At 41.5% G+C, this 21,090-nt stretch overlaps 1 pseudogene; it reads left to right on the top strand.

Annotated features, from left to right (window-relative positions):
• The first annotated feature begins 10,954 nt into the window (after positions 1 to 10,954).
• On the top strand, positions 10,955 to 12,279 carry LOC100586624 (annotated as a pseudogene).
• Positions 12,280 to 21,090: the final 8,811 nt, after the last annotated feature.

The raw sequence follows: 21,090 nt of genomic DNA, 5'->3' as shown, positions 1-21,090 counted from the left end.
GTGCTCATGATGACCCTTAGTGGGAAGAGACTGCTTTTTATCACAGATGGAAGATGCCAGATACTGTTTCCCAACATCCCTTGCTGTCAGAGAATGGGCAAGTGACCCAATTCTGGCCAATGAGAACTGAGAGGAATGTGCTAGGAAAGCTTCTAGGAACAATTTTCTTCTTCAATAACGTAGAAGCCCTCCCCTTCTTCTTGCTTTTTTCCCTGACAGAAGCATGAGGCTTGGAACTACAACAGCTGTCTTGAGGCCATGAGGACAGGCCAAAAGAAAAGCAGAGAAACTGAAGCTAGTGCTACTTACCTGCACCTTCTGGTTATGTGAGAATAAACCTCTATGATTTAAGCCATTTTAGTCAGAGGTTCTGTACCTTGAAGCCATAGAAACTTTTCACTATATCCATGATAAGCTTATAGTGTACAGCCTTGTAATGAACACAGCAATGTAATAATCGATGCTAATAAAATGGGCAGATTAATGCCCACTTTTCTATTTTGTTTTTATTTACTAGCTAATCAAGAAATTTTCTTTCTGGTTAAGCTAAATCATCATATTACCCATTCTCTACATTGAGTTGGGTGACAGCGATTGCCTTCCAAATTTGAGATACCTTTATTTGTCTGATTTAAAACAGAAACCTATTATTGTTCAAAAAAAAAGAAAAGAAAAGAAAAAGAAAAAAGTCATACAATTCAGAAAGTTTTACAAACAAAAGAAGCAAAACTCCTTCTTAGTTCTACTTCTTAGAGAAAACAATAGTTAGCGTTTTGCTGTCTTTCCTTCCAGAGTCTTTGTATCTGCATTGGCTTTAGTTATTGTTGCTACTTGCTTATGTTATGGCAGGATCAGATTACTCCAGAGAAAACACTGGTGTTGCCAGGTGGCTGTTGGAATCCTGAACTTCCTCTATTGACATAGTCAGAGGAGCCACAGCCTGTTGGCATACCTGGAAGCCCTACCCCAGTGATCTGACATGGAATCTGTCCAGCCCACTTTGGAGAAGTAATCAGGCTTATACTTGATGCACTGGTTTTTGTTTTTTTTCTTTCCTCACTCTTTTCAAATCTATTCTCAATACTCAAGGGAGCAGTGTTCACCAGGGATCTGGAAGTTCCCACAGAAAACGACATTTACTTATTTATTTATTGACAGAGTCTTGCTCTATTCCCCGGGCTGGAGTGCAGTGGCATGATCTCGGCTCACTGCAACCTCTGCCTTCCAGGTTCAAGTGATTGTCCTGCCTCAGCCTCCTGAGTAGCTGGGATTACAGGCACCCACCACCACTCCTGGCTAATTTTTTGTATTTTTAGTAGAGACAGGGTTTTGTCATGTTGGCCAGGCTGGTGTCAAATTCCTGACCTCAGGTGATCTGCCCACCTCGGCCTCCCAAAGTGCTAGGATTACAGGCGTGAGCCACCGCACCCAGCCGATGTTGAACATTTTATAGAGATCTTTAAAAGATAAATATTACAGGACTTGCTAATATATTTGTATCCAAATATATATATCCAAATATTGGTGTCTGCAAGCACGTAGATGGTATATGAGGAGACACTAGGCTATGTCCCAGTAACAAATGACTCCTGGCATGGACTGAATTGTGGTCCCCCATCCAGCATCCAAATTCACAAGGAGAAGTCCTAACTTCCAGCTTCCTGGGATCATAGTGGAAAAGTGTGGGAAGATGGAGCTCAGTGGGAATCAGATCAAAAACATAAAGTGCAAAGAAATATGGGGAAAAGCGCTTAAGGGATCCCGTCACATTGGACTGAGAAGTCCTGCAATGAAGATTTTATGAGACATATTTGTCTACATAATAGCCCCCTCCCCCTTTTTTCTATTAACACCAAACACAGTTCCAAAGAATGTACTTTGGGAAACATTCCTGTTGACAAAGTAAAGACTGTCCATTAAAGAAAGTCCACAGTAATATCTTCCATCTGACTTAAAACCACAGAATTTTGAGGACTGCTTGAGAGCAAGTAAATAATCTGGTGTAGGGGTTTTCAAACTTTATTTCTTACCAAATGTTACATAGAACACTAATATAAAAAACAAAAGTCCAGACACGGTGGCTCACGTCTGTAATCCCAGCACTTTGGGAGGCCAAGCGGGGGGTGGATCGCATGAGGTCAGGAGTCTGAGACCAGGCTGGCCAACATTGTGAAACCCTGTTTCTACTAAAAATCCAAAAACTAGCCGGGTGTTGTGGTGGGTGACTGTAATCCCAGCTACTCGGGAGGCTGAGGCAGAAGAATCACTTGAACTCAGGAGGTGGAGGTTGCAGTGAGCCGAGATCGAGCCACTGCACTTCAGCCTGGATGACAGAATCAGACTCTGTCCCAAACAAAACAAAAAAACAAAGACAGGCAGAGCTGTCCTGGTTTCACCAGGCCTGAGATTAGTGCCCCATCTTCATTAGTACTTCTAATGTACTAATGTACATCTCCCACAGTCACCCCCGAGAAGCCTACTAATTAGAGAAACATTACCTAAAAAACCACAATCTAAGACAAGCTCCTTTTTCCTGGATGGGAAAATGACAGCTTAGAGAGTTAGACAACTAATGGCACAGCTGGGTCTACAGTATAGGTCTCCAGCCCTAGCAAGCAGAGCGTATTTTCTATTGTATTATGCGGCCCGTGTCCTTGTCCTTCCCTGGTTTGTGTATCTCCCTGTGATTGCTGTGTTTCTCTGTTGATTCCTAATATCACAGCATCAGTGAACATAATGAATTCTGTTCTTCTCAAGAATCTCCCTGGGAGTAAGTGTTGCCCAGAGAAGCATTTAGCCATTACTGGTGCACTAAATAATAGTATCCTAAATGGCATGAACAAGTTAATGTTTCTACCCAAGTGTCAAACATACTGAAAGAAAGTGATTTGGCTACATGGCAGATTCTGCCTCATAGATTAATAGCCTTTTTAAAAAGCTGGTTTATTGCAACTTCAGAATAACATAAAAATGATTTTGAGAACAAAATTCTCAGCAGATTCAACTTTTGAAGATTTGGATATGAACGGGCACAGGCAGCACATTTTTGCCCACTGACTCTGCTGAAAGGTTTTAGAAGCATTTATACAAATATCAAAGAAGCACTAACAACATCCAAGCCTGTGCATGTCGCTTGGCTAAGGCCTCATCTGCTTTATCAATGTGCCCTTGGGAATGGTATTACCATAAAAGCCAAAACTTGTATATTAGGTTTTATAAATAATGAAAAACAAGTAAATGGGATAGCAGTGCCAATAGCCAAAAAGTGCATTGCTCACAGCTGCTTGAAAGCTCTCATACTGTAATGCAGGAATTGCCTTAGTAAATGGTCCCACTTAATATCAACCAATGTTTTTCTTTTACACACATTTACAGAGGTTTGTTTTGCTTGCTTACAAGAAGGAAGGTCATCTGATTTTATAAAAATAATATCATTCTATGCTTGTTATTTATGTACCAGGCTTTTTTCATTTAAAAAGATCAGAAACAGATCTCTAAATATGAAGCTACCTCATTCTGTTAATAACTGCATAATATCTTGTAGCACGAATCTTTGCCAATTTATGCAATGATTTCTGTATTTATAGTGAGGTTGTTTTCTTGTTACGTGACAGCGTTGGATATTTGCAGTCCTTACAATCTTTGTTATGAGGAAAAATACCTTGGTGCGTTAATTGGCATTTCCTGATCAACAGCAAGGCCAAGCTAACTTCTTCTGTTCCTTGGCCATTTAGAATTTTCTTGTCTCTAAATTGATTGTGCAAATATTTGTCTATATTTCTATTTAGGCAATTTAATTTTTGTCAGTGGGTAAAAATAGTTTGCATATTAGAGTTATTTTTTTTAATTGTTTATTTTTCTATTTTAAATTTGTTTATATTTTCCTCCGATAGTCTTAATTGCATTCTGATCACAGCAAGCAAGCTAACTTTCTGTTCCTTGCCATTTAGAATTTTTTTCTAATTGATTGTGCAAATATTTGTCTATATTTCTATTTAGGCAATTTAATTTTTGTCAGTGGGTAAAAATAGTTTGCATATTAGAGATTAGCCACAAGTCTATCTTGTCTTTTAAATTTGTTTATATTTTCCTCCACCATCAAGCAGTTTTGAAGTTCAATGTTGTCAAAATTTTCAATCTTTTCTCTTTTGTTTCTGTATTTTATTTAGAAATCTCTTCTGATCCAGAGACCATAAAGATTTTTTACTAAAAGTCTTTGAAATTTTGTTTTATCACGTTTTATATCTTTGATCCCTCAGGCATTTATATTTTTAGATGGTATGAGGTAGGGATCTGGCATTATTTTGTTACACGAGAAAACCAATTTTCCTTTCATCTTAATTATTTTCCATCTTTAAAGGGTTTTCCTCAAATGCATCTTCTTAGCTGGGTTGCAGGCATATCTATATTATAGTTCACAGGAAGAAGAAAAGGAAATTACCAAGGTAAAAGATTTTATTTTAACTAAGTAAAGCCAGTGTTGCACACACCACTTCCATTCACATTACAATGGCCAGAACTTAATGACAAGACCATAGAAAACAATAAAATATGGCAGGAAAATAACCTTTAGCTAAGCAGCCATGTGCCAAGGAAAAGGTAAGACTGGATTTCAGTAAACAGCCAGAAGTCTCCACCAATATTCATTCCTCCCATCTTTAATAATAGAAGCAAGTTTTATTTAAGAGAGCAATACCTTTAACTGAAATTTTAAAAAGCTCTGTTGCTGCTTGCTATGGTCATGTAATGTAGACTATATACAGACATTGATAGGAGAGATTTCTGGGACAGATGCTTCAAATATAGGTAGATGTCTTGGTATACCATTTTGTCCCTCCCACTCCATTTCTTCCAGTTACCAGGCATGTGTACATTATTGCTGGTGTTCCAGCAAGTATGTTGGGAACATGAGAATATTGAGAATGAAAATCAAGCACTCAGGAACTATAACACATAAAATGATAACTGTTGTAAAACAAAACAGTTTCATGAGCTTGAGGTGGGCAAAAACTACAATTTATAAATGAAAATATTGATGATTGGACCATATTAAACTTAAGAACTTCTGGTCATCCAAAGACACTGTTAAGAGTAAAAAGCAACTAATATACCAAATATGTAAGAAACTCAATTCAATAGCAAGAAAACAAATAACCCAGTAAAAAAATGGGCAAAAGACCTGAATAGACATTTCCGAAAAGAAGACATACAAATAGCCAACAAATATGCTCAACTTCATTAATCACTAGAGAAACGCAATTTAAATCCATAATGAGGTATAACCTCACACCTGTTAGAATGAATGGCTATCATAAAAAAGATAAAAGATAATAAGCGTTAGCAAGGATGTGGAGAAAAGGGAACCCTGGTACACTGCTGGTGAGAATGTAAATTAGTGCAGCCATTTTGGAAAACAGCATGAGCGTTCTTAAAAAACTAGCAATAGAATTACCATGTGATCCAGCAATCCCACTTCTGGGTATATATATAGTCAAAGGAACTGAAATTAGAATGTCAAAGAGATATCTGCAGTTCCATGTTCTCTGCAGCATTATTCACAATAGCCAAGATGTGGAAGCAATCTAAATACCCATCAGTAGATGAATATATAAAGATAATATGATATATACACATAATGGAATACTATTCAGCTTTAAAAAGAAGAAATTTTGTCATTTGCAAGCACATATGAACCTAGAGGAAATTATGAAAGTAAAATAATCCAGATACAGAAAGACACATACTTGGTCTTATTTTCATGGGAAATCTAAAAAAGTTAAATTCATAGGAGCAGAGAGTAGAATGGTGGTACCAGAGACTGGCGTGAAGATGGAGAAAGGGGAGAGGTTGGTTAAAGAGTGCAAAGTTTTAGTTACACTGGAGGAATAAATTTTAGTGGTCTATTATGCAGCATGGTGACTAGAGTTAATAATAATGTGTCATATATTTCAAAATTGCTAGAAGAGTAGATTTTAAATGTTCTCACCACACACAAAAAATAGTAAGCTGGTGAGGTGACAGATGTGTTCATTAGCCTGATTTAATCATATCACAATATATTCACATGTAAACATCATATTATACCCCACTATATCTATCTATCTATCTATCTATCTATCTATCTATCTATCTATCTATCTATCATCTATCATCTATCATTACTATTTGTCAAGTAAAAAATAAATAAATAAGTAAATGTTTTTAAAAAGAGTAAAAAATAAACTGTTTTCTCTGCTTACATGTTGGTGATGGCCATGACGCCCACGCTGAAGGTTGTGGGTTTACCGGAATGAGGGCAAGGAACACGTGGCCCATCCAGGGCGGAAAACTGCTTAAAGGCGTTCCTAAACCACAAACAATAGCATGAGTGAATTGTGCCTTAAGGACATGTTCCTGCTGCAGATAACTAGCCAGATCCATCCCTTTATTTCAGCCCATCCCTTTGCTTCCCCCGTAAGGAATACTTTCAGTTAATCTATAATCTATAGAAACAATGCTTATCACTGGCTTACTGTCAATAAATATGTGGGTAAATCTCTGTTCAAGGCTTTCAGCTCTGAAGGCTGTGAGACCCCTGATTTCCCACTCCACATCGTATTTTTCTGTGTGTGTGTCTTTAATTCTCCTAGTGCCACTGGGTTAAGGTCTCTACGACCGAGCTGTTCTCGGCAATTTCTTCAAACTTTATTGATTTTTGTCCTAGATATGGTTCAAACGTTCCTACTTCTTCACATGAGTAGAAATTTTGTATTGTATGCTGGATTTTAGCTGCTATTTTCTTGAGTATCTGGATTTTGTTGATTCCTTAACAGGGTTTTGAGCTCTATTCTGAAAGGCAGCCAATTTAGTTGAGAATTAGTTTAATCCTTCCAAGTCATCTTTATGTATTTTATCTTTTACTGTGATGTAGCCAAAATACATATGATGTAGCTATATGTATTTTTATCCTGCCTAGGATTCATTATTTCCCTCTCATCTGGAAATAGATGTGTTTCATTAATTATTGAAAATTTCCCATTATTAAATAAGTAAGTATTGCCTCATCATTCTCTTTATTTTCTTCCTTTGGAGAACTTAGATGTGAATTAGACCTTTTCCTTCTATCTGTCGGTTTACGACTGTCTTTCATATTTCTTTTATTTTAGGCTGCATTTTGTGTGAATTCTCAGATCTGTCCTCTGTTTACCTAGTTGTCACTTCAGTTGTGAGTAATCAGATGTTTAAGCTGCCCAACAAGTTTATAACTTCAACACTTCACATTTTTCATTTCTATAAGTATTATTTGGTTCTTTTCAAACATTGCCAGTTTTTTCCCCCTCATCTTGGCCCCAATATCCTCTTTTTCCTGGTACAATTTATCAGTTGGTTTGATCTGGGCTGTAAGTAATAAAAGACCAAGTGCAAATTATTTAAACTATAAGAAGTTTACTCCACACAATAAAAATTTCAAAGATAGGGCAGCTCCAGAGTAGTTAAATTCAGTGGATCAATTATATCATCAAGGACTCAGGGTCTTTCCATCTTTCTGTTCTCCATCCTTAATGTTTGGCTGTGCCTTGGGCCTTTCCCCTCATGGTTCACAAGATAGCTGCAGCAGCAGCTCCAAGCACCTCATCCTCACATAGATTGTCTAGTGGTGGAAAGAGGATATCACTTCAAATGTCCCTGTATATGAACCAAGAAGACTTTTCCATAAACTTCACAGATTTTTCCTCATGTCTTGCTGACTACAATTGTGCCACACACTGTTCTTAAGTTATAAGGAGATGGAATTACCATGACTGATTTACACCAATCACGATCTGTCTCCTCTGACTGGACAGGAACCCAACCTCCCCTGAAGCTCTAGCTGCTTTAAAATCTAAAGTATAATAACATCTGTGATAAGCCAGAAATTGGGAGAAATAGCTGTTTGGTAAACAATCAATAGTATTTATTATAGCATTTATTCCTTTAGAAAAATCAAACTATATAAATATTAATAAATACTTCTTTTAAATAATGGTTCAGATTATTTTATTACTTACATTCTTAGGGTCATAATCCTCCTACATTATCTTTTGACTGTCTCAGAGTTGATCACTTCCCCATGAGGCACGTAATTTTCTTATAACGAGCATAGCAATTGTTTTCCCTGGTGGGAATTTTATAAACACAGAGCCATAAAAGTGGTCTGTGTTTTTATTATGTTTGTTTAAATGTTTACTTCAGCTGAGGTTTCCCTAATCCAAAACCTGTTTTATTTATTTGTTTTTCTGAGATGGAGTTTTGTTCTTGTTGCCCAGGCTGGAGTGCAATGGCATGATCTCGGCTCACTGCAACCCCCACCTGCCGGGTTTAAGTGATTCTACTGCCTCGGCTTCCCGAGTAGCTGGAATTACAGGCATGTGCCACTACATCCGGCTAACTTTGTATTTTTAGTAGAGGTGGGATTTCACCATGTTGGCCAGGCTGGTCTCAAACTCCTGACCTCAGGTGATCCACCCGCTTCAGTCTCTCAAAGTGCTGGGATTACAGGTGTGATCTACCACGCCTGGCCTGAAACCTGTTTTTATACTAACATTTCAACGTGAGGAATGCCATACTAAATGTGTAATATACATTTTTATTCCACCCTATGCGTGGTCTAAATGTAGGGCTTTGATTTCTTACAGTAGACATGTTTAATTTCTACCTGGAGGCTCACAGGGTCAAGCGCTCTTTTGGTCACCCAGAACCAGGGACATAGTTTTTTTCCGTTCTCCTTTTCCAGAAGTGGCAGCCCTTCCAGAATCCTGGTTTTATCTAGAATTTATCCTTCTCAACAAGGCTGTTTTCTTGCTCAAATCTAGGGAAATCTGATCCCCATGGGAGTTGTGCTATGGTGGCCATTCACATCATATTGTAGCTTCTCTACGCTGGTAGGTGCTTGTAGCCTCTAGAAACTGTATTCCATCTGAGCTCTCTGGAGAATTTCCTCTTCGTTTTGAGCTGTTAAGTATTGACTTTTTTTAAACCCATATTTTATCCAGCAGTTCAATGTGCTTATTGTTGAGGGAGAGTGGTCCATATTAGTTCATTTACCATATTAACAAAATGTTTTTAAAACTTTTTTGAAAAACTTCATTTAATCCACTTAATAATTATTTTTTCAGATGATAATTGGGGGTGTGGGTATTTAGAAAAGCTACTTAGAAAAGTTTTGTCTGTTGATTTTGTATTCTGTGTATCTTGTGGAAGAAATAAAAGTTCAATTTTTGGGGGGTTGGTTTTCTGTACATGCAGTCATATTGCCTGCAAATAATAATTTTGTCTCCTATTTTCCAATGTGTATACCTCATACCAGTTTTCTTTTCTGCTTTATTTCATTGTCTATGATTTTCTACGATGAGTAGTAGTGGTGTTAGCGATCAATACGTCTACCTTTACTAGAGGAGATTCTAAGGTGCTTTTTTTTTTTTTAATCGAGTTGTGATGGGTAGGAGATGCACTGCCCATCCCCTTTCAAGGAATGACTTGCTGCTACAATTCCTTCGGGGTTTTCCTCAACTGCAGGGAGCTGCCTCAGCCAAGAGTACGCCCTTCCTGCAGTGCTGAGCATCCAATTATTGATTGAGGCAGGGGTATAAAAGCCAGATTTTATAGGTTCAGTGCAGGACACCGCTGATGAGCTTGCTCTCTCTTTCTGCCAAATCCTGCTGCCTTCTCCCTTCCACAGGGAGTGAATCCTGATAAATATCTTGCACATTGAACGCTGTTTCAGCATCTGCTTTCAGATAACGCAGCCTGAAGTTTTCTTTTCCTCCAGGTTGTTTAGAGTTTATAAAACACAAAAGAATCGCACTGAATTTTATCAAATGTTGACTAGGTATCTAGTGAGATAATCATAAATTTCACTTCTATTGGTAAAAAATGTAATGAATTATACTGTTAGATTTCCATTCTTAAATTCATGGTGGAAAATCTACCTATTTAATTAGAAGCATTTTTAAAAATATTCTGCTATACTTTAGTTGCTAGAAAGTTATTAAGAATTCTTGCCCCTCTTTTCATAAGTCATACTATTCTGTAATTTCTGTTTGTTTATTTTAATTCTATTGTCTTTGTGAGCTTTGGTAGCAGGGTTATGCCAGCCTTGCAGGATAATTTGGGGGAACTTCATATTTTTAATAATGTTCTGAGAGAGCTTACAAACACAGGGGTTACCTGGTTCCTGAACATTTGTTTGCACTCAGCTATAAAACCATTTATGTCTGGGGCCTTTTATTAGAAAGAGGATGAAGTTTTGATTATCATGAAGGTTTTTTTTGTTTCGGCTTTTTTTTTTTTTTTTTTTTTTTTTGAGACAGAGTTTCACTCTTGTTGCCCAGGCTGGAGTGCAGTGGCGCGACCTCGGCTCACTGCAACCTCCCTGTCCCCGGTTCAAGTGATTCTCCTGCCTCAGCCTCCAGAGTAGCTGGGACTACAGGCATGTGCCACCATGCCTGGCTAACTTTTTGTATTTAGTAGAGACGTGGTTTCACCATGTTGGCCAAGCTGGTCTCGAACTCCTGACCTCAGGTGATCCACTCACCTTGGGCTCCACAAGTGCTGGGATTACAGGCATGAGCCACCACTCCCGGCCTATCTTGAAGTTTTATTTGTGGCCTTTCTTTTGTTTTCTTTGGTGATTAATATTTTTCTAGATAATCATCTGTTTCCTCTAAATTTTAGTATTTGTTTTCATAAAGCTTAACATATTATTCTTTTCAATTTTTAAATGTTCTTGATTGTATTTATTTTCTATTTCCCTTCCTAATGAGTTTATGTGTGTGTCCCTTCTTCCTTTTTTTCCTGATCAATCTTAACAAAGTTTGTCTATTTAGTTTTATTATACTCATCAAAGAATAAGCATTTAGTTTCCTTTTAAGAACTATTAATTTCCACTGCTCTGTCACCTGCCACCACTGCCCAAGCCTGAGTGGTTCACTGCACCATGAAGACAGATTCCAGATGCCGGCAACTGGTGCCTCCAATCCCAGACAGTACGTCCACCAAAGCCTCCATGGTTCTGGCCTACAGTGGGGCCTGGATACTTCCTGCATCCTAGTGTGGCTGAAGGAACAAGGCTATGATATAATTGCCTACCTAGCCAACATTGGCCAGAAGGAAGACTTCGAGGAAGCCAGGAAGAAGGCACGGAAGCTTGGGGCCAAAAAGGTGTTCATTGAGGACACCAGCAGGGAGTTTGTGGAGGGGTTCATCTGGCTGGCCATCCAGTCCAGGGCACTGTATGAGGACCACTGCCTCCTGGGCACCTCTCTTGCCAGGCCCTGCATTGCCTGCAAACAAATGGAAATTGCCCATCAGGAGGGGGCCAAGTATGTGTCCCATGGTGCCACAGGAAAGGGGACCGATCAGTTCTGATTTGAACTCACCTGCTACTCACTGGCCCCCCCAGATAAAGGTCATTGCTCCCTGGAGGATGCCGAGTTCTACAACTGGTTCAAGGCCTTCAATGACCTGATGGAAGAATACACAAAAGCAACACGGGATTCTCATCCTGGTCACTTCCAAGAACCCGTGAAGCATGGAACAGAACCTCATGCACATCAGCTGTGAGGCTGGAATCCTGGAGAGCCCCAAGAACTAAGGGCCTCCAGGTCTTTACACAAAGCCCCCAACACCCCTGGCATTCTCGAGATTTAGTTCAAAAAAGGGGTCCCTGTGAAGGTGACCAACGTCAAGGATGGCACCACCCACCAGACCTCCTTGGTACCTTGGTACCTCCTCTTCATGTACCTAAACGAAGTCACGGGCAAGCAGGGTGTGACCATACTGATGTCGTGGAGAACCACTTCATTGGAATGAAGTCCCAAGGTATCTAGGAGACCCCAGCAGGCACCATCCTTTACCGTGCTCATTTAGACATTGAGGCCTTCACCAGGGACCTGGAAGTGCCCAAAATCAAACAAGGCCTGGGCTTGGAATTTGCTGAGCTGGTGTATACTGGTTCCTGGCACAGCCCAGAGTGTAAGTTTGTCTGCCACTGCATCGCCAAGTTCCAGGAGTGAGTAGAAGGGACAGTGCAGGTGTCCGTCCTCAAGGGCCAAGTGTACATCCTCAGCCGGGAGTACCCACTGTCTCTCTACAACGAGGAGCTGATGAACATGAAAGTGCAGGGTGATTATGAGCCAATTGATGCCATCAGGTTCATCAACATCAATTCCCTCAGGCTGAGGGAATATCATCGTCTCCAGAGCAAGGTCACTGCCAAATAGACCCCTGTACAATGAGGAGCTGGGGCCTCCTCAATTTGCAGATCCCTCAAGTACAGATGCTAATTGTTGTGATAATTTGTAACTGTGACTTGCTCTCCCCGGCTGGCAGCATAGTGGGGCTGCCAGTCTCCAGTTTTGTTCCCTGGTCCCCCTGAAACCTGCAAACATCATCATTGAAGGGAAGGGTCGGGGGGGCAGATGCAGTGGGGAGCTATAAAATTACAATTAAAAGGAAAAAAGAACTATTAATTTCCTTTCATTGATTTCTTCTCATATCTTTATTGATCACTTCCTTTCTTTGCCTTGTTTTGCTTTTTTTAATCATTACTATTTATTAATAAATGTGTTTCTCTCTGTATCTTTGGCTGTATACTATTGATAGCACATGGGCTTCTGATAATCATTTATTTACAATTAGCTGGTAATTGAGCTTTTTAAAGTCTGCAACCCACGATTTGCTTAGAAAACTATTTTTAAATTCCGGTTGTATGTCTGACTTAAACATACACATATAAATACCTTTTAATATTGATTTTTACGTTATGTTTGATTATTGTCAAATAATGTAACTTAGTATATTTCCCTAGAATTTGTGGAGTTTTTAAAATAGCCCAATGTTTGGTCCAGAGTTGTATATTTTTCAAGGCTATTCAAAAAACAGCCCAGAGGTCTTTTTTTTTTTTTTTTTTTTAACACCTATTATGCCATGAATTCATAGGGAATAGGTTCCAGCAGCTCATAGCTCCTTCCCATTGGTTCTCACAAAGTGTGCTTCTCTGGGTGGAGCAGGCTGGCGCTTCAGTTGAACCCAGGTACCTTCTCTTTGGCTTCTTTCTTTTTCTGATCATTTTCCTTCACGTGTTTCGGGAAGCTCTCTCAGCTCTTAGAGTGCTTAATGTGCTCAATATGCACATTAATTTTCTTGGCAAGAATCTTGCCCTTAGCTTGTTCGTTTACAACAATGCCAACAGCATGCTGGGGAACATTGTAGACTCTTCCAGTTTAGCCATGGTGACACTTGTGGGGCATTCCTTTTGGAACAGGACCCATTCCCTTGATGTCTACGATATCACCTTTCTTGTAGGTTCACATATACGTGGCCAAAGAAACAACTCCATGTTTTCTAAACGGCCTAGAGAACATACATCGGGTGCCTCTCCTCTTTCCCTTTGTATTTGTTGTCAGGCCTCTGAGCCCAAGCTAAGCCATCATATCCCCTGTGACCTGCACATACACATCCAGATGGCTGGTTCCTGCCTTAACTGATGACATTCCACCACAAAAGAAATGAAAATGGTCTGTTCCTGCCTTAACTGATGACATTATCTTGTGAAATTCCTTCTCCTGGCTCATCCTGGCTCAAAAGCTCCCCAACTGAGCACCTTGTGACCCCCACTCCTGCCTGCCAGAGAACAACCCCCTTTGACTGTAATTTTCCTTTACCTACCCAAATTTTATAAAACGGCCCCACCCCTATCTCCCTTCGCTGACTCTCTTTTCGGACTCAGCCCGCCTGCACCCAGGTGATTAAAAAGCTTTATTGCTCACACAAAGGCTGTTTAGTGGTCTCTTCACACAGACACACATGAAATTTGGTGCCGTGACTCAGATCGGGGGACCTCCCTTGGGAGATCAATCCCCTGTCCTCCTGCTTTTTGCTCCATGAGAAAGATCCACCTACAACCTCAGGTCCTCAGACCAACCAGCCGAAGAAACATCTCACCAATTTCAAATCCAGTAAGCAGCCTCTTTTTACTCTCTTCTCCAACCTCCATCACTATCCCTCAACCTCTTTCTCCTTTCAATCTTGGCACCACACTTCTATCTCTCCCTTCTCTTAACTTCAATTCCTTTCATTTTCTGGTAGAGACAAAGGAGACACGTTTTATCTGTGGACCCAAAACCCCGGCTCCAGTCACAGACTGGGAAGGCAGCCTTCCCTTGGTGTTTAATCATTGCAGGGACGCCTCTCTGATTATTCACCCAGGTTTCAGAGGTGTCAGACCATGCAGAGACGCTTGCCTTGGTCCTTCACCCTTAATGGCAAGTCCCGCTTTTCTGGGGGGGGGCAAGAACCCCTCAACCTCTTCTCCTTCACCCTAAGCGGCAAGTCCTGCTTTTCTGGGGCAGGGGCAGGAACCCCAACCTCTTATCTGTGTGCCCCAATCCCTTATTTCCACGCCCCGACCTCTTATCTCTGTACCCCATCCCTTATTTCTGTGCTTGACCCCTTATCTCTGTGCCCTGATCCCTTATTTCCACACCCTGACCCCTTATCTCTTGACCCCATCCCTTATTTCCATGCCCTGACCCCTTATCTCTGCACCCCGATCCCTTATTTCCACACCCCGACCTCTTATCTCTGCACCCCAACCCCTTATTTCCGTGTCCCAACCCCTTCTCTGCTTTTCTGGAGGGCAAGAACCCCCCACCCCTTCTCCGTGTCTCTACTCTCTTTTCTCTGGGCTTGCCTCCTTCACTATGGGCAAGCTTCCACCTTCCATTCCTCCTTCTTCTCCCTTAGCCTGTGTTCTTAAGAACTTAAAACCTCTTCAACTCTCACCTGACCTAAAATCTAAGCATCTTATTTTCTTCTGCAACACAGCTTGGCCCCAATACAAACTTGACAATGGCTCTAAATGGCCAGAAAGTGGCACTTTCGATTTCTCCATCCTACAAGACCTAAATAATTTTTGTCAAAAAATGGGCAAATGGTCTGAGGTGCCTTACATCCAGGCATTTTTCACACTTTGTTCCCTCCCTAGTCTCTGTTCCCAATGTGATTCCTCCCAAATCCTCCTCCTTTCCCTCCCACCTGTCCCGCACAGTCCCAACCCCAAGTGTCGATGAGTCTTTCTAATCTTCCTTTTCTACAGACCCATCTGACCTCTCCCCTCCTCGCCAGGCCGAGCTAGGTCCCAATTCTTCCTCAGCCTCTGCTCCTCCACCCTATAATCCTTTTATCACCTCCCCTCCTCACACCAGGTCCAGCTTACAGTTTTGTTCTGTGACTAGCCCTCCCCCATCTGCCCAGCAATTTACTCTTAAAAAGGTGGCTGGAGCTAAAGGCATAGTCAAGGTTAATGCTCCTTTTTCTTTATCCCAAATCAGATAGTGTTTAGGCTTTTTTTCATCAAATATAAAAATCCAGCCCAGTTCATGGCTCGTTTGGCAGCAACCCTGAGATGCTTTACAGCCCTAGACCCTAAAAGGTCAAAAGGCCGTCTTATTCTCAATATACATTTTTTAACCCAATCTGCTTCTGACATTAAATAAAACTCCCAAAATTAAATTCCAGCCCTCAAACCCCACAACAGGACTTAATTAACCTCACCTTCAAGATGTACAATAATAGAGTAGAGGCAGCCAAATAGCAACATATTTCTGAGCTGCAATTCTTTGCCTCCACTGTGAGACAAACCCCAGCCACATCTCAAGCACACGAGAACTTCCAAATGCCTAAACTGCAGTGGCCAGGCATTCCTCCAGGCCCACCTCCCCCCAGGAGCTTGCTACAAGTGCCAGAAATCTGGCCACCAGGCCAAGGAATGCCTGCAGCCCAGGATTCCTCCTAAGCTGTGTCCCATCTGTGCGAGACCCCACTGGAAATTGGATTGTTCAACTCACCTGGCAGCCACTCCCAGAGCCCCTGGAACTCTGGCCCAAGGCTCTCTGACTGACTCCTTCCCAGATCTTCTCAGCTTAGCAGCTGAAGACTGAGGCTGCCCGATCACCTTGGAAGCCCCGTAGACCATCACGGATGCCAAGCTTTAGGTAACTCTCACAGTGGAGGGTAAGTCCGTCCCCTTCTTAATCAATATGGAGGCTACCCACTCCACATTACCTTCTTTTCAAGGGCCTGCTTCCCTTGCCTCTGTAACTATTGTGGGTATTGACGGCCAGGCTTCTAAACCTCTTAAAACTCCCCAACTCAAGTGCCAACTTAGACAATACTTTTTTAAGCACTCCTTTTTAGTTATCCCCACCTGCCCAGTTCCCTTATTAGGCTGAGACACTTTAACTAAATTATCTGCTTCCCTGACTACTCCTGGACTACAGCTACATCTCATTGCCACCCTTCTTCCCAATCCAAAGCCTCCTTTGTGTCCTCCTCTTGTATCCCCCCACCTTAACCCACAAGTATAAGATACCTCTACTCCCTCCTTGGTGACTGATCATGCACCCCTTACCATCTCATTAAAACCTAATCACCCTTACCCTGCTCAATGCCAATATCCCATCCCACAGCATGCTTTAAAAGGATTAAAGCCTGTTATCACTCGCCTGTTACAGCATGGCCTTCTAAAACCTATAAACTCTCCTTACAATTCCCCCATTTTACCTGTCCAAAAACCGGACAAGTCTTACAGATTAGTTCAAGATCTGCACCTTATCAACCATATTGTTTTGCCTATATACCCCACGGTGCCAAACCCATACACTCTCCTATCCTCAATACCTCACTCCACAACCCATTATTCTGTTCTGGATCTCAAACATGCTTTCTTTACTATTCCTTTGCACCCTTCATCCCAGCCTCTCTTCGCTTTCACTTGGACTGACCCTGACACCCATCAAGCTCAGCAAATTACCTGGGCTATACTGCCACAAGTCTTCACAGACAGCCCTCATTACTTCAGTCCCAAATTTCTTCCTCATCTGTTACCTATCTCGGCATAATTCTCATAAAAACACATGTGCCCTCCCTGATCCCATCCGGCTAATCTCCCAAACCCCAATCCCTTCTACAAAACAACAACTCCTTTCCTTCCTGGGCATGGTTGGATACTTTAGCCTTTGGATACCTGGTTTTGCCATCCTAACAAAACCATTATATAAACTCACAAAAGGAAACCTAGCTGACCCCACAGATCCTAAATCCTTTCCCCACTCCTCTTTCCGTTCCTTGAAGACAGCTTTAGAGACTGCCCCCAACCTAGCTCTCCCTGACTCGTCCCAACCCTTTTCTTTACACACAGCTGAAGTGCAGGGCTGTGCAGTCAGAATTCTTACACAAGGACTGGGATTGCCTCCTGTAGCCTTTTTGTCCAAACAACTTGACCTTACTGTTTTAGGCTGGCCATCATGTCTCCATGCAGTGGCTGCTGCTGCCCTAATACTTTTAGAGGCCCTTAAAATCACAAACTCTGCTCAACTCACTCTCTACAGCTCTCATAATTACCAAAATCCATTTTCTTCCTCACACCTGATGCATATACTTTCTGCTCCCCGGCTCCTTCAGCTGTACTCACTCTTTGTTGAGTCTCCTACAATTACCATTGTTCCTGGCCCAGACTTCAATCCGGCCTCCCACATTATTCCTGATACCACACCTGACCCTCATGACTGCATCTCTCTGATCCACCTGACGTTCACCCCATTTCCCCACATTTCCTTCTTCCCTGTTTCTCACCCTGATCATGCTTGGTTTATTGATAGCTGTTCCACCAGGCCTAATCGCCACACACCAGCAAAGGCAGGATATGCTATAGTACAAGCCACTAGCCCGCCTCTTAGAACCTCTCATTTCCTTTCCATCGCGGAAATCTATCCTCAAGGAAATAACTTCTCAGTGTTCCATCTGCTATTCTACTACTCCTCAGGGATTATTCAGGCCCCCTCACTTACCTACACATCAAGCTCAGGGATTTGCCCCCACCCAGGACTGGCAAATTTGCTATTCTATTACTTCTCAGGGATTATTCAGGCCCCCTCCCTTCGCTACACATCAAGCTCAGGGATTTGACCCCGCCCAGCACTGGCAAATTAGTTTTACTCAACATGCCCTGAGTCAGGAAACTAAAATACCTCTTGGTCTAGGTAGACACTTTCACTGGATAGGTAGAGGCCTTTCCCACAGGGTCTAAGAAGGCCACCACGGTCATTTCTTCCCTTCTGTCAGACATAATTCCTCTGTTTGGCCTTCCCACCTCTATAGAGTCCGATAGCAGACCGGCCTTTATTAGTCAAATCAGCCAAGCGTTTTTTCAGGCTCTTAGTATTCAGTGAAACCTTTATATCCCTTACAGTCCTCAGTCTTCAGGAAAGGTAGAACAGACTAATGGTCTTTTAAAAACACACCTCACCAAGCTCATCCACCAACTTAAAAAGGACTGGACAATACTTTTACCACTTTCCCTTCTCAGAAGTCAGGCCTGTCCTCAGAATGCTACAAGGTACAGCCCATTTAAGCTCCTGTATAGACGCTCCTTTTTACTAGGCCCCAGTCTCATTCCAGACACCAGACCAACTTGGACTGTGCCCCAAAAAACTTGTCATCTCTACTATCTTCTGTCTAGTCATACTCCTATTCACCATTCTCAACTACTCATACATGCCCTGCTCTTGTTTATACTGCCAGTTTACACTGTTTCTCCAAGCCATCACAGCAGATATCTCCTGGTGCTATCCCCAAACTGCCACTCTTAACTCTTGAAGTAAATAAATAATCTTTGCTGGCAGGACTATGCTGAATCTCCTTAGGCACTCTCTAATTAGATGTCCTGGGTCCTCCCAATGCTTAGACCTTTAATACCTGTTTTCCTCCTTCTCTTATTCCGTTTAGTTTTTCAATTCATACAAAACCATATCCAGGCCATCACCAATAATTCTAAATGACAAATGTTTCTTCTCACAGTCCCACAATATCACCCCTTACCACAAAATCTTCCTTCAGCTTAATCTCTTCCACTCTAGGTTCCCACGCCGCCCCTAATCCCACTCAAAGCAGCCCTGAGAAACATTGCCCATTATCTCTCAATACCATCCCCCAAAATTTTCGCCGTCCCAACACTTTACCACTATTTTGTTTTATTTTTCTTATTAATATAAGAAGACAGGAATGTCAGGCCTCTGAGCCCAAGCTAAGCTATCACATCCCCTGTGACCTGCACATACACATCCAGATGACAGGTTCCTGCCTTAACTGATGACATTCCACCACAAAAGAAATGAAAATGGCCTATTCCTGCCTTAACTGATGACATCATCTTGTGAAATTCCTTCTCCTGGCTCATCCTGGCTCAAAAGCTCCCTGACTGAGCACCTTGTGACCCCCACTCCTACCCGCCAGAGAACAACCCACCTTTGACTGTAATTTTCCTTTACCTACCCAAATCTTATAAAATGGCCCCACCCCTATCTCCCTTCTCCGACTCTCTTTTCGGACTCAGCCCACCTGCGCCAAGGTGATTAAAAAGCTTTATTGCTCACACAAAGCCTGTTTGGTGGTCTCTTCACACGGACACGCATGAAATTCATCATTTTGGCGAATTACTGGAAGATGGCCGTTCTGGTCGAAAGGCAAAAAAACAAAAACATAATTTTCTGTTCATTGAGAACATAGTTAAGAATATAGCTGTTAAATCATTCTTACTAATTGGATATTTTAATTTGCAATGTCATATTCTTATTTAAATTTTGAGTACTTGATACATCAATTTTCTTTTTTTTTTTTTTTTTAGATTCAGTCTCACTCTGTCACCCAGGCCGAAGTGCAGTTGTACAACCTCGGCTCACTGCAACCTCTGCCTCCTGGTTCAAGCAATTCTCTTGCCTCAGCCTTCCGAGTAGAGTAGCTGGGACTACAGGCATTCGCCACCATGCCCGGCTAATTTTTGTATTTTTAGTAGAGACGGGGTTTCACCATGTTGACCAGGCTGGTCTTGAACTCCTGACCTCAGGGGATGTGCCTACCTCGGCCTCCCAAAGTGCTGTGATTACAGGTCTGAGCCACTGCACCCAGCAGATCAATTCTGACAGATATACTACAGTTTGCTGCAATTGCACCTTTTTCCTCCCTTTTTCATTTTCTCGAAGCATTCCTAACAGTATTTCCTTTATGTATTTTGGCTCTATGTCACTTGGGGTATGAAGGTTTGTAACTTTTATCTTCTTGGAGGATCCTACCTTTTCTCAATAAGCCCTTCTTAGTTTAATTATTTGCTTTTTAATTTTGATATGTTTAACTAAATATTGTAACACATTTTGTTTTTTGTTAGTCTTTACCTAACAAAATAACTTTGTCCTTCCTTTTATTTTAACTTTCTGTTTTGCTTTGCTTTTATGTAACCCTTTTGGAAAGCCAGTATGGACTTTCATTATGGACATTTTATTCTTCCTGCTGATAGAATGCCACATCCTCTTTACATCTGTTCAAAGTGGCCTTGAAAAGCAGGGAAATTAGAAAAGAGAAGAAGAAACAAATTGGCATAAGAAAGAGTTTGTCTTTCACAAGAAATTAGAGAAGTTTTGAGTGGCCCATTTGTCTGTATTTCAAAAGGGCTGCTAAGTCCATTTACAATTTGAACAACTGGGCTGAGACAAAGACATCCTGGAAAGAGACCTAATCTAAGGAACTTTTCAAGAGCTGTGCTCAGTAGGCACGCATCAGGCTGTGGGAAGAGGCCTGGGCAGCCTCCCAACTTCCCTCTCTTCTGCCTTGAAGACCAGAAACCAGAAGTGAGAATAAGCAGGTTAAAAAAAAAAAGTAAAGAGAATGTGGGGAGAGCCTGAAGTCAGAGTAAGAATAGAAAGGAGGTCAAGGAAAGAAGAGGTTGAGATGAAAAAGAGGAAAGAAAGAAAGAAAGAAAGAAAGAAAGAAAGAAAGAAAGAAAGAAAGAAAGAAAGAAAAGAAAGAAGGCCAGGCACGGTGGCTCACACTTGTAGTCCTGCCTGGCCAATATGGTGAAATCTTGTCTCTACAAAAAATACAAAAATTAGCTGGGCGTGGAGGCACATGCCTGCAAATAATACCAGCCCTCCATTTTAGGGCTCTGACAAGCTTCTGAAAGCCATATGGTTGTTCTTGAAGCCTCTCACAGAAAATACTAAAGTAAACCAGTTTGTTATA

The sequence above is a fragment of the Nomascus leucogenys genome, chromosome 1a (assembly GCF_006542625.1).
Source record: "Nomascus leucogenys isolate Asia chromosome 1a, Asia_NLE_v1, whole genome shotgun sequence".
NCBI classification, from domain to species: domain Eukaryota; kingdom Metazoa; phylum Chordata; class Mammalia; order Primates; family Hylobatidae; genus Nomascus; species Nomascus leucogenys.
The sequence above is the reverse complement of the archived record's forward strand: the minus strand, read 5'-3'. Positions and strand labels throughout refer to the sequence as shown.